This window comes from Neophocaena asiaeorientalis, unplaced genomic scaffold, assembly GCF_003031525.2.
Source record: "Neophocaena asiaeorientalis asiaeorientalis breed wild unplaced genomic scaffold, Neophocaena_asiaeorientalis_V1.1 scaffold775, whole genome shotgun sequence".
Taxonomy (NCBI): domain Eukaryota; kingdom Metazoa; phylum Chordata; class Mammalia; order Artiodactyla; family Phocoenidae; genus Neophocaena; species Neophocaena asiaeorientalis.
The window spans coordinates 200,572-211,484 of NW_020173959.1; positions in this window are offsets into that span (position 1 = coordinate 200,572).

Sequence of the window (10,913 nt, forward strand, 5' to 3'; positions counted from 1 at the left end):
TGCATGGGTTTATCTCTGGGCTTTCTATCCTGTTCCACTGATCTGTATTTCTGTTTTTGTGCCAGTACTGTAGCTTTGGAGCCTAATTTCTCCAGCTCCGTTTTTCTTTCTCAAGATTGCTTTGGCTATTCAGGGTCTTTCTTTCTTTCTTTTTTTTTTTTTGCTGTACACGGGCCTCTCACTGTTGTGGTCTCTCCCGTTGTGGAGCACAGACTCCAGATGCGCAGGCTCAGCGGCCATGGCTCCTGGGCCCAGCCGCTCTATGGCATGTGGGATCTTCCCAAACTGGGGCACAAACCCGTGTCCCCTGCATTGGCAGGCGGACTCTCAACAACTGCGCCACCAGGGAAGCCCCAGGGTCTTTCTTGTTTCCATACAAATTGTGAAATTTTTACTTCTAGTTCTGTGAAAATTGCTATTGGTAATTTGATAGGGATTGCATTGAATCTGTAGATTGCTTTGGGTAGTATAGTTATTTTCATAATGTTGATTCTTCCAATCCATGAACATGGTATATGTCGCCATCTGTTTGCATTATGTTTGATTTTCTTCATCAGTGTCTTATAATTTTCTGCATGCAGGTATTTTGCCTCCTTAGGTAGGTTTATTCCTAGGTATTTTATTCTTTTTATGCAGTGGTAAATGGTATTGTTTCCTTACTTTCCCTTTCTGATTTTTTGTTGTTAGTGTATAGGAATGCAAGAGATTTCTGTGTATTAATTTTGTATACTGCAACTTTACCAAATTCATTGATGAGCTCTAGTAGTTTGCTGGTGGTATCTTTAGGGTTTTCTATGTATAGTATCATATCGTCTGCAAACAGTAATAGTTTTAATTCTTTTTTGCCAATTTGGATTCCTTTTATTTAATTTTCTTCTATGATTGCCATGGCTAAAACTTCCAAAACTATGTTGAATAATAGTGGCGAGAATGTGCACACTTGTCGTGTTCCTGATCTTAGAGGAAATGCATTCAGTTATTCACTATTGAGAATAATGTTTGCTATGGGTTTGTCATATATGATCTTTATTATGTTGAGGTAGGTTCCCTCTATGCCCATTTTCTGGGGAATTTTTATCATAAAGGGGTGTTGAATTTTCTCAAAGATTTTCTGCATCTATTGAGGTGATCATATGGTTTTTATTCTTCAGTTTGTTAATGTGGTGTATCACACTGATTGACTTGTGGATATGGAAGAATCCATGCATCCCTGGGGTAAATCCTACATTATCATGGTGTATGATCCTTTTAATGTGTGTTTGCTACTATTTTGTTGAGAACTTTTGCATCTATGTTATTCAGTATTATTGGCCTGTAATTTTCTCTTTTTTTGATATCTTTACCTGGCTTTGGTATCAGGGTGATTGTGCCCTCATAGAATAAGTTTGGGGGTGTTCTTCTCTCTGAAATTTTTTGAAGGGTTTCAGAAGGATGGGTATTATCTCTTCTCTAAATGTTTGATAGAATTTGCCTGTTAAGCCATCTGGCCCTGGGTTTTTGTTTGTTGGAAGATTTTAAATCACAGTTTCAATTTCAGTGCTTGTGGTTGGTCTGTTCATTTTTTATATTTCTTCCTGGTTCAGTCTTGGAAGGCTGTACTTTTCTAAGAAGTTGTCCATTTCTTCCAGTTTGTACGTTTTATTGGCATATAGTTGCTTGTGGTAATCTCTCACGATCCTTTGTATTTCTGCAGTGTCAGTTACTTCTTTTTTTTCATTTCTAATTCCGTTGATTTTAGTCTTCTCCCTGTTTTTCTTGATGAGTCTGGCTAATGGTTTATCAGTTTTGTTTATTTTCTCAAAGAACCAACTTTCAGTTTTATTGATCTTTGTTATTGTTTTCTTCATTTCTTTTTCATTTATTTCTGATCTGATCTTTATGATTTCTTTCCTTCTGCTAAATTTGGTTTTTGTTTTGTTCTTCTTTCTCTAGTTGCTTTAGGTGTAAGTTTAGGTTGTTTATTTGTGGTTTTCCTTGTTTGTTTTTTAAAAACTATTATTATTATTATTATTTTGGCTGAGCTGGTTCTTCGTTGCTGCATGTGTGCTTTCTCTAGTTGTGGTGAGCAGGGACTACTCTTCATTGTGGTGTGCAGGCTTCTCATTGTGGTAGCTTCTTTGTTGTGGAGCACAGGCTTTAGGCACATGGGCTTCAGTAGTTGTGGTGTGTGGGCTCAGTAGTTTTGGCTTGCAGGATCTATAGCACAGGTTCAGTAGTTGTGACACACGGGTTTACTTTCTCTGTGGCATGTGGTATCTTCCTGGACCAGGGTTTGAACCTGTGTCCTCTGCATTGGCAGGGGGGTTCTTTTTTTTTTTTTTTTTTTTTTTTGCGGTACGTGGGCCCCTCACTGCCGTGGCCCCTCTCGCCGCGGAGCACAGGATCCGGACGCGCAGGTTCAATGGCCATGTCCCATGGGCCCAGCCGCTCTGCGGCACGCGGGATCCTCCCGGACCGGGGCACGAACCCACGTCCCCTGCATCGGCAGGCAGACTCCCAACCACCGCGCCACCAGGGAAGCCCCTGGCAGGTGGATTCTTAACGACTGCACCACCAGGGAAATCCCTTCTTGTTTCTTGAGGTAGTATTTTATTGCTATGATCTTCCTTCTTACAACTGCCTTTGTTGCATCCCATAGGTTTTGGGTCGTCATGTTTTCATTGTCACTTATTTCTAGGTATTTTTTTAGTTTCCTCTTTGATTTCTTCAGTGTTCTTTTGGTTATTTAGTAGCATATTGTTTAGCCTCCATGTGTTTGTGTTTTTCAGTTTTTTTCCCCTGTAATTGATATCTAATCTCATAGTGTTGTCATCAGAAAAAATGCTTGATACATTTTCAATTTTCTTAAATTTACTGAAGCCTGATTTGTGACCCAAGATGTGATCTATCCTGGAGAATGTTCCATGTGCAGTTGAGAAGAAAGTGTATTCTGCTGATTTTTGATGGAATGCTCAGAAGATATCAATTAAGTCCATCCTGTTTAACGTGTCATTTAAGCCTTGTGTTTCCTTATTAATTTCTGTCTGGATGATCTTTCCATTGGTGTAAGTGGGATGTTAAAGTCCCCTGTATTATTGTGTTACTGTCAATTTCCCCTTTTATTGTTGTTAGCATTTGCCTTATGTATTGAGGTGCTCCAATGTTGGATGCATAAATATTTACAATTGTTATATCTTCTTCTTGGATTGATCCTTATTTATTATGTAGTGTCTTTCTTTGTCTCTTATAACAGTCTTTATTTTAAAGTCTATTTTGTCTGATGTGAGTATTGCTACTCTAGCTTTCTTTTGATTTCCATTTGCATGGAATATCTTTTTCCATCCCCTCACTTTCAGTGTATATATGTCCCTAAGTCTGAAATGGGTCTCTTGTAGACAGCATATATACAGGTCTTGTTTTTGTATTCTTTCAGACATTCTGTGGTTTTTGGTTGGAGCATTTAGTCCATTTACATTTAAGGTAATTATCACTATGTATGTTACTCTTACCATATTCTTAATTGTTTGGGGTTTTTTTGTAGGTCTTTTCCATCTCTTGTATTTCCCGCCTAGAAAAGCTCCTTTAGCATTTTCTGTAAAGCATGTTTTGTGGTGCTGAATTCTCTTAACCTTTGCTTGGCTGTAAAACTTTTGATTTCTCCTTTGTATCTGAAGGTGATCCTTGCTTGGTAGAGTAATATTGTTGTAGCCTTTTCCCTTTCATCCCTTTAAATATATCCTGCCACTACATTCTGGCCTGCAGAGTTTCTGCTGAAAGATCTGCTGTTAACCTTATGGGGGTTCCCTTGTATGTCATTTGTTGCTTTTCCCTTGCTGCTTTTAATATTTTTTCTTTGTGTTTAATTTTTGTTAGTTTGAGTAATATGTGTTTGGCTTTTTTCTCCTTGGGTTTATCCTGTATGAAACTCTCTGACCTTCCTGGCCTTGATTTACTATTTCGTTTCACATGTTATAGAAGTTTTTGACTATAATATCTTCAAATATTTCCTCAGACGCTTTCTCTTTCTCTTATTCTTCTGAGACCCCTATAATTTGAATGTTGGTGTGATTAATGTTGTCTCAGAAGTCTCTGAGACTGTCCTCATTTCTTTTCATTCTTTATTCTGCTCTGTGGCAGTTATTTCCATCATTCTATCTTCCAGCTCACTTATCCATTCTTCTGCCTCAATTATTCTGCTATTGATTCCTTTTTAATTTCATTTATTGTGCTGTTCATCATGGTTTGTTTGTTCTTTAGTTCTTCTAGGTCCTTGTTAAACATTTCTTGTATCTTCTCTATCTATGCCTCCATTCTAATTCTGAGATTTTGGATAATCTTTATTATCATTACTCTGAATTCTTTTTCAAGTAGATTGTCTATTTCCTCTTCAGGTATTTGTGTTTTAGGTTTTTACCTTGCTCCTTTATCTGCAAGATATTTCTCTGTCTTCTCATTTTGTCTAACTTACTGTGTTTGAGGTCTCCTTTCCCTAGGCTGCAATGTCATCATTCCTCAGGCTTCTGGTGTCTGACCCCAGTGAGTGAGGTTGGTCCCATGCCTTGTGTAGGTTTCCTGGTGGGAGGGACTGGTGCCTACATTCTGGAGTGTGGATCTGAGTCTTTTACCTTTGATGGGCAAGGCCACATCATTTGGTGTGTTTGGGGGTATCTGTGAGCTTATTAAAACTTTAGGCAGCCTGTCTGCTGATGTGTGTGTTTGTGTTCCTGTCTTGATTGTTGTTTGATGTGAGACATCTAGCGCTGGGGGCTGCAGGCAGTTGGGTGGAGCTTAGTCTTGGATTCAGATGGAGGCCTCCGTGAGTGCCATCATGATTTAATATTCCCTGGGGCCAGGAATTCTCTGGAGGTCGAGTGTCCTGCACTCAGTGTTCCCACCTCAGAGGCTCAATCCCAACTTCTGGTCAGGGAGCCAAGACTCTGCTAGCCACTTGTCAAGGCAATAAAAGGGATTAAAGGGGAAAAAAAAGGCAAACAGAACTCCAGACAAATGGTAAAAGCAAAATCAAACAAACAAGAACAAAAACAAAAAAAACACTCCCCCCCCCCACAAAACAAATAAAAAACGCACCAAAGAAAACAAAAAACGAGAAAACAACCAGACAAACAAAATAACCCCAAAACGAAATCAAGGAATTAAAAATAAAGTGAATAAAAACACAAAACATATAACAAAACCAAAGCAGAGTGCCAATGAAGAATGAAGCAAAGAAAGCAAAACAAACAGACAAAACTGATATTTTTAAAAATGGGGAAGAAAACCATGGAACAACAGAAAGCAAAGTAAAAATAGAAATATAAAAAGATAAAAAATATGTTAAAATATCCCAAAAGAAAAAAGAAAAAGAAAAATAAATTTTAAAAACAGCACTAATAAAAAGAAAGAAAAAAAAAACCAGAACCAACAACAGAACAAATTAAAATATATTAAAAATAATAGTAATAATAATGTTTTCCTGGGGTCTTAGCTGTCAGTGTCCTTTCCCCCACCATGAGCCGCAACACCCCTCTACCTCCCCAGGAGACACTCCAATTCCTCTAGGCTGGTCTCTGGACCTTCTGTGGGCCCTATGGGACAGCTAAGACTCTGAGTTGGCCCAACTCGCATGTGTGCTTGCTCTCAAAGTCCACAGCTGCCAGAGCTAGACCATTTTCATTTGTGGGAACATTCACTGTCCATTCAGATATTCCATAGATTCAGGGTCTACCTAGGTGATCACAGGGACTTAATCTGTAGCTTGTGCACTTTATTAAATCTGTAGGTTGTACAGCTGATGGGCAAGGTTAGTCACCCCGCCCCTGGGGTTCAGCTGTGGTTTTATCCCCACCTCTGCATGTGCTCCACCCACAGGAGTCTGCTCCCAAGGCTGCTCTGGAGCACTTAAGTCTGCCCTGGTGAGGACAGTGTGCAGAGGTGGCATGGCTGCTTGGATTGTGTGATCCCCGGTGGCACCAGGGGTTCAGGAAAGCCAGTGGCCATGAGCACAAGAGATATGGCCCTAGCAGGAGCCTTTTCTAGTGCCTGGTGACAGGTGCACAAGTGCTAGCCCTGGCTGGGCTTTTCTATTGCCTGGTGACAGGCGCCAGTGTGTGGGGAGACAGAGGCTACAATGGTGGCTCCATCCTCTGCATGTGACTTAGCAGTAGTGCCCTGCTTCCACAGCAGTCTGGTTTTCCTCCATAGGCATTCCCTGTTGTGGATTTCCTCCCTCCTGTCACCTCAGGCCATCTCCCAGCAGCTAACAGCAGTCCTCACCCTGGGTTTGCTCTCTAATCCCCACACTCCATCTCCCAGGCCCTGTGAACACCAGTGGACACATGTCCCTGTCTGGGGCACATAGGGCCATGGCATGGACCATCTGTGTAGTTTTCACTCTGTCTCTTCTGTCACAGATCCATCCCTTCACATTCCTCCAACAGCCTCAAATGCTTCCCTTCACTCCCAACCAACTTCCCCATGGTGAGGGGGCTTCCCCAGATGCGGGAATCTCTCCCCTGCTTTAGCTCCCCCGAGCCCCCAGGTGCAGGTCCTGTCCCACTTCCTCTCCTTCCTCCTTGTTTCTTTCATCCTACCCAGTTATGAGGGGATCTTTACAGTCCTTTCCAGTGTCCAAGGTCTTCTGTTAGTGTTTAGCCAGTGTTCTGTGAGAATTGTTGCATCTGTAGATGTATTCCTGATGCATCCATAGAGAGAGTTGAGCTCCGCATCCTCTTACCCCTCCGCCATCTTGGAACCCCAACTAACTATACCTCAATAAAAAAATTTTTTTAATTAAATAATTAAAAAAGAGGTCAGGGTATGGAGGACTGGGTGTTTATTTCAGAGTAAAAGCAAATCTGAAATCTAGAAAATTTACCCTTAACCTCTAAACTCCTCATATAATTTTCATGTACAGACCACCCTCATTGAAAACTCTCTTTTAGACATCAGCTATCTAAGTAATGAGCCAATAAGATACACCTACATGTTCCCGAGGATTACTGTCTTTTGGAGGGAGTTTTGTACTACAGATGCATCTGGTGTACCACCTGATAGTGCTTAAAATATGATTTAGAGTGTTTAAAAACTTATTTTCATTTGCACTTTCTAGTCTATCTGATCCATTTGGTCTCATCAAGATGAGATGTTTCAGAGTGAAATACCAAACGTAAGCAAATGGAAAGTTTCCAAACCCAGGATTGCAAGGATTTTTATGGTGACTCTCCAAATAAAGGTATGAATGGGGAAATACCCTAAAATTAAAGCTAATTAGCTGTATTGTTCCCCAAGAGCTGATGCTTTCAGTTTGCCAACCTTCCATGAGTCCTTCAGGATTGGTTCATTCAATCTTTTTCTTTGCTAGATTACACATATGGTTCATTTACTGTGTGTAAAACTACAAAAATGATTAACGAATTTGCTATACATGTATATGTATAAATGCATACATACGTACATATGAGTATACACACATATCCTTTCTGTGCTACAGTTTAACTCAGAACTGCAGGTTTTTATACAGTGTAGTTAATACAATGTGGCATCTCTACTGTGAATACTATATGCTATATGTTATATAGAGTCCACATGGACAGGAAGTCAGTGTATACTAAAACAAATTATGCATGTGAATTGAGGGTTGCATGTAAAACCCATCAATGCTACATTATGGAAACAATTTGCATTTTTTTCTTTCCTTTGGCGATGGTTTGAGCAAGCAACCATCAAGTTTCTGTTGAATCTCAGTGTTGTACAGCGTTCCTATGGGCTATTTACTTTGTCTTCTGAGGAGTATCAGTCCAGTTATCTCATCTTGTTGAATGTGATATATTTGGCAGACATAATATTACATATGCTCTTTCATGTTTGCACCATGACTAGATTGTGGAAATAGCCCACATAGATTAGGCTTAACCTGTTGAGCTCATGTTCAGTATATCTTATTTAATGTTTGACTATAATACCTCCACACTTCACAACAATCTATAGTTAAGTGTGAATTCTATCCCTTATCAGGATGCAATAAATATTTGCTTCTATTGACTGCTGCTGTGAGGTAATATCTTGGCATTTCATAAAACTAGCATGATGGTTTTGTCTGGAGGGCTGCATTTGTTAAGTGTTTTAATGTGCTACATTCTTGTTAACTTTTCATTATTTATAGATACCCATATCCAGGACTGAAAATGACTAGAGAGGGCATATAGTCCACACAGCAGCCACATTAGCCTTGTCCCTGCCTTTAAGTAGCACCACAGTACTTCCAACTTCTGAAGAGCTGATCTGCTTTCTTAAAGATCCTTGCTAAAGGAGACTCGTAACTCCTATAAATCACTCATTTCTGTAACTAATAATCTTTATTGTCAGGGAATTCTTCTTTAGGTTAAACAGGGTTGTCAAGTTTCTGGAAAAAGTAGCTCCTTTTAATCTGCCATCATAGATGTAGGGAATGGTGACTTTTCTGGATAAAACAAAAACAGTGATTCACTTATATATGTATATTCTTTTTCAGCTTCTTTTCCCTTATAGGTTATTACAAAAAGTGAATATAGTTCCCTGTGCTATGCAGTAGGTCCTTGTTTGTTATCTATTTTATATATAGTAGTGTGTATATGTTAATTCCAACTTCCAAATTTATCCCTTCCCCCAACTTTCCTTTTTGATCTGGTGATTTACCATTTAATAAGGACTTCTGCAACTTCATTAAGAATTTGTATCTGAGGTTCCAACAACCTGGATCACTTCAGCAGCTCTATCTGTAGCCAATTAGGTCCAAGTCAAAGTCACTGAACAGTGAGAGTAGACTTGTGACCACCCCTCACCAAAATAATTCTAAGGCAGATCTGTGGTAACCATGCACTCTGGGGCCTTCTCCAGGGATAAGAAGCAGCCCGGTGAAACTCTTAGTGTATATGTTCCTTTGATGATGCAAAATAATTATTACAGTTTCTACCACCATTTATCCTCTACAATATCCTGAAAACAATTATGAAACCATGCTTAATGCTCTCTTCTCTGGGCTGAAGAATTTCATTTCCTCTTTAGACCTTATTTGAATACATGTTTGTCATATTTTTCATTCTTTTCCAGATGCTACTCAAGTTCTTTATATCTCTTTAAGTAGTGTGCTCAACATTGGGCATGGTACCCTGAGATTAATGTATGAATAGGAATGAATTCCACTTCAAAATCTCAATTCCCCAAAATATTTTTCCACTTGGAACAACCCCAAACTGCTGATATCCAATTATATGGAGAAAAAAAAAAAAGCAGTTTCTGTCAATACCACTCCTTGCTTCAGTCCTCCTCAATACCAAGTCTGTGTTTAAGCCATTTTTTCCCACATTTTCACTTTTAAAAACTGCTTCAGCAAAGAATTTGTTCTACACATTTTCTTAATTTATCCCATTTTGCACAATATTCAAATGACTCTTTACCGTCTGCCAAGTCAGTGATTCAAAAAGGATTTTTAAACTCCAAACTATGTATATGTCACTGTGTTCAGTGTATTCCTATGCCGGCTTAAACTGTATGGTTACCTCATGGCTTGACGTTGGCTTCCAGTCTTGGCAAAATTTTAGGTAAGCTTGCTGCTGTGATCAGATGCCACTCTGGAAATGTAGAGTATTTATACAAAGGCAGTATTCTGTATCTCTGAATCTCTATATATGAGAAGTATAGTGTCATTCATTCATTGATTTATTCATCATTATTCAACAAATATTCATTAATCATATACTATGTTCCAGGCACTATGTTAGGTGATAGTTTCCAATGGCAAACAAAAACACACGAGACCTTCCATCATAGGACTTTCAATTTAGTGGAGGAGTTAGATATTAATCAGAGAATCACACAAGTGCACATAAAATCAGAAGAATGAAAATGCTGTGAATGTTAGGTGTCCTGAGAGCATGTGATAATGGGACATGACTTGTCAGAGAGGGAAGGGAAAGCTTCAGTGAGGAAGGAATGTTCGAGTTGAGACTTGACAGAAGAGCATAGGTCTCCACTAGATTCTCACTAACTTCCATAATGTCACTATACCTGCCTACAATAGTCATTAAAGTTTTGGGGAAGAAGGCGGGGTCAAGTATGGAAGGGTAGAGCCAGGATGGTACTTGTATGTTGTAATGAAGGTTCAGTAGAACTGGAGGGCCAGGAAGCAAGTAGAAGATATGTAGATAAATTGCTACTTATATTTAAAAATAATTAGAGGAAAGAAAAAAAGAAAAAGATCACCCACCTCAGATTTTCAATCTAGAGGGAAAGTGGAAGCAAGCAAACACTAGTACATATGTGTGAAGACCAGTAGTATTGCTTGGCGGTGTATTTTGTGATGACTTTTGCTCTTCTTCTTAATTGGAAGAGTGGATATCGTCTATCAACTTTAAGGAATGTGATTTTTAATAGTGATGTGATCTCATGGTTCCTACTAGCTAGAATCCAATAGGTTGATTGATCTATAGGTAAAAGTTAAAGCTAAAAGTGTTTCAGAATGAATAAAACGATTATGTAGTGAGCCCTAGAATATTACAACAGAGTGTTGAAGAAACAATTAGTTAAAGAGTACTTTCTTAGAAAGTTATATTTGAAAGTTCTATAACCAGTTGTGTAAGAAGACAGTGTGGAGTGTTTCATTTGGTAAATTGAGGATATAAAGTCAAACGGTGTAAGAAGACGAGCAAGTTGTCACAAAAGGTTGTAAAATATTCTCTTGAAATGGCCAAACCTAAGAAGGGACATGACAAATCTAAATAAGGTGGAAAAGTGAGACCAAATTTGTTTGTCAACTTTGGGGATGCTTTTAAAGCATTAGTAAGGAAAACTAAGGACAAGAAGGAATGCTTCTTTTGTTTGGACAATACACAGATAAAACTCATTATCCAGTAAATATGGTACAGAAAAGGGCTGAAGTTTGTTTTCTAAAAGATTGA